This window comes from Chenopodium quinoa, unplaced genomic scaffold (genome assembly GCF_001683475.1).
Source record: "Chenopodium quinoa cultivar QQ74 unplaced genomic scaffold, ASM168347v1, whole genome shotgun sequence".
NCBI lineage: Eukaryota > Viridiplantae > Streptophyta > Magnoliopsida > Caryophyllales > Amaranthaceae > Chenopodium > Chenopodium quinoa.
Window position 1 is genome coordinate 2,105,272 of NW_018742763.1, and position 4,113 is coordinate 2,109,384.

Consider the following 4,113-nt stretch of genomic DNA (forward strand, 5'->3'; position numbering starts at 1 on the left):
CATTCAGGGTGGGGTGCCCTAAAATCATGTTGTAGTCCATCAATTTTTCAACAACTAAGAATCGCACCACCATGTGGCGTCCTTCCCCTTTCTCGCCCAGACGAATGGGTAAGTCTATTCGACCTACCGGATGTACCACACCGCCCCCAAATCCTACTAAGGGATGAGAGACTTGGTGCATACTCTCGAGCATCTACCGGAGCTTGGCCAGACACTTGTGACTAATGAGATCAGACAAGCTCCTAATGTCAATGAGGATCCGGCCAACTCATTGGTTGGCTACTTTGCATTCGATGACAATAAGGTCATCATGCGGTCTCCTGATTTTACCCTTGTCATCCTTAGTAATAACGACTTCGGGGAAGTAGTCCTTAGATGCATGTCCCTCGTTTACTGAGTTAACATCGAGGCGCCTGAGATAGTTTTTTTGCCTCGAATGGTAAGGTCGCCTCCAGCGAAGCCGCCTGTTCTTATATAGATCGGAGTTTCATCCGTATCCGAGCTATTAGTAGAGTGGGGTTTCTTTTTGGACGACTGTCCAGGGTTAGTCTGCAAGGTAACCTTGGACCTTAAGATATAAGACTTGAGAACTCCTTTGTCAGCTAGACAGTCCAACAGTTGCTTGAGGCTATAACATTCGTTGGTGTCGTGGCCAATATCCTCATGGTAGTGGTAGTATTTGTTTTTATTCCGATTTTTTGTGAAACCTTTCATAGGAGCCGGCTTTTCAATAGAAACCCGGTCCTTAATCTCCATGAGGATGGAGTAGCAGTCCTTATTGAATTCGTATTTTGGGGAGTACGTCTTCGCTTTTCTCTTTTTCTTATGTGACGGCTGTTTAGAGGATTCAGCCACCCAGACTCGTTTTCTTTTCTTTTCTTCTTTCTTAGCCGGCTGTGATGGCCGACTCTCTTTTTTGTCAGACCTCTTTGAGTCTGACTACTTATTGATGTTGTACAGCTTGGTCGCCTGTATATAGGCGCCGCCTCCATCAGTGCCTCTAGGAGGGTAGCCACCCTCTTTCTAACGAGGTTGAACTTGAAGGATGACCCGTCCTTCAGACCTTTGAAAAAGTCTGTGTAAGCTACCTTATCAGACAACCCTTGAATCTGAATTTTCATCAGATTGAAGCGCATGATATATGAGCGCAACCCCTCCTTCTCTCCCTGTTGTATGGCTCCCAAGTCAAGATTTGTCTTCTTTGCAGGGATCTTCATTGAGAAGTTTGACGCAAAAAGGATGGAAGCGTCTTAAAGTTATTGATGCATCCGATTGGCAGGTTGTCGAACCATTGCTGGGCGACGCCCTGTCCAACCCCTGAAGATACATAAGGTTGGTGTATGCCATCAGGTGGACTTCTGGGTTTGAGGTACCATCATAAGTGCCTACCAACACATTTTTCACCTTGGCCGGATGTGCGGCCTCAATTATTTTCTTGGAGAAAGCTGAAGGTTGTTCCCCATGTTTTAGCAGTCAGAGCTGCCAATCCAAAGTCTGGATATTGGGTGCCGCCTGCCCCCCGAAGAGGGTAGGCTTCATATAAGGTGGTCCATACGGCATGTATGGCTGTTGAGGCACATACGGGGCCGCTTAAAACATCTGAGGACTAGAGTGGGCGGATAGGCCGCCTGTATGGTCATCTTGGTTTTATTGGGAATACCTTAGTGAGGCATTCTAAAAGCTGTCATTGAAGTTCGACGTGGAGGCCGACTCTGACAGTTGCATATTCTTCTTTTCCTGGATTATCATCCAAGCATCGGAAGATCTTTTCTTGGAACCATCCGACTATATATGCCGGATGGCCTTCTTTTTTCCTTGCTCAGGGAACCGAAGATCAAGGGCTTTCGTCCCTCCCTTGGTTTAGGGTAAGCCTCTCGGTCATTGACTAGCTTATTCCTCCCAGAATGAGAGGGATTTTTGGCCGACTATTCCTTGGCAGGAACAACTGTCCGCTTTTCAATAAGATCCTTTATCTCCCCTTTGAAACTTGTCATGAGGGTCATGAGCTCGTTTTAGCGACGGGGGTGGATCCTTCGGCCACCTGTAGCTGTCTAGCTGGCTTGCCGACTGTTTTGCTAGGGCTTACCTGGTTAGTGTTCCGTTCCCTCCTTTCGATGTGACGGATGCGCCGTGTCATGAGAGACCCGTCAGGGGCTGTATGGGTGGTGACTTCATAGTCGTAATCCGTATCCTAGTCTGAGTAGACGTGGACTTCAACCATAGGTCGTTTCTCATTAAGAGGTGGTACAGGTTCATGTGAAGTCATCTTTGAAGTACTCTCCCCACAGACGGCGCCAAAAGTTTCGGGGTTTTTGGATGTCCTTTGGTAGAGTAATTTTGATAATTAATTTAATTCCAAATTAAATTAATAATCAAATCAATCATAATGCAACAAGTTCCGCCTCCGACGATCAAGTTAGAACGTGTATGGGGAGTAAAGTGCGGAAAGTAAAGAGTCTTGCTCGGATTCCAAGAGAGAATCTACAATGTGTAATTGCTTAGTTTGAGGTGTCAGGTGTTTGACTTTCCTTGATGGAGAGTTAATGTGAATTAAATATTTTTGAATAGATGTTCCTTAGAGGGAAACAACTCCCTTTTGTTAGGTGTTTGAAACGTGCCTAGGACAGATTGGGCTTTGCTTGGGAATTTGGACCGTAAGAGGCTTGCTTTCCTGGTTGGCTATCTATCTGCCACGTGTCATAGCCTGATTGGTCCACCTTGGACCTCTCACGAGGAGACACGTGGCAGACTCTGATTGGTCCACGTGGATGACACGTGGCAGGATTTTTAATGGTCCACGTGGTGGGAAAAAATAAATCCCTAATCAGTTGGGATTCGAGAAGATTCACTTTACTTCCCGCATTTTACTCAACTACGACATGTACTAACTTGATCGTCAGGGACGGAACTCCAAACAACTAAAGCTTTCGTTTGTGTGCAGGTACAGCAATCGAGGATCTAGTCTTGGTGATGTAACTCTCCCGCAGGACATCTTAGAAAACCCCGAACCATTTGGCGCCGTCTATGGGGAGTGTACCTCTAAGATGGTATCTCAAGAACCTGAACAACCTCCTGAGGACAAACGTCTTGAAACAGAGTTCCATTCGGACCATGATACCGAGTTTGAGGCTGAACCAGAGACCGAAGTATATACAGCCCTAGATAATTTCCTCATAACATGACGCATCCGTTCCTAAGATAAGAAGGAGCGAAATACCAACCAGGTTGGTGCGAGAAAGTCAACCGGCAAGCCTTAGGCCTAAGTGGAAGGAGGGGGACTAGCCCTTAATTGACTAGAAAAAATTCTGTATCCAAGAGACGATGAATAGGAAGACCATCTGGCACATCCAGCCGGATGACAGCAAGAAGGTATATATTGATGCTCGATAGTGAAAGGAATGGTGTCCTTCCAACAAGTGTATTATTCCGATAGAGGATTTAGAATTATTAGAAAGCTAATTCTTCAGTGAGGTCAAGTGATCTTAATGCCTAGGTGGAGGCCGCTTCCGATCAGTAATATTAATGTACAATTAATATTACAGCTTAATCTTGACTGAATCCTTCGGGTCGAATCCAATCGAACAACCGATCCGAGACGACGAAGTAATCCGAAGGATTTAATGAGTCGACGGAGTTTTACGAATACAAACGTCTGATATCGAGCCTAGGGCGTCGAGACCGAGCGTCGCAAAATCACAAGCGACAAGTACGAGCATAGCCGTAGCTAGGCTAGGCTAGCTCATCGCAAGCCCAGGCGCACCATGGTGTGCTAGGCGAGGCATGATGCCTAGGCGCCATCGCAGCCTTAGCATCATGCACTAGGCGCACCATCGCTAGCACCAAGTACTAGCATGGGTTCTTGCCTCGCATCACAGCACGCTGGGTGTGTGCGAGTGCCCATGCACCATCGCAGGCCTAACACCACGCACAGCACCATCGCAATGTCAAGGGCTTGCGTGCGTGCGTGTCCTTGTGCCTAGGCCTATCAAACCATCGCATCACACAGTCCAGGCACCATCACAGGCCTGACACCACGCACAACACCATCGCAATGCTAGGGGCTTGCGTGTGTGTGCGTGTGTGCCTCGCATCCTTATAGCAGTAGCCTCGCAT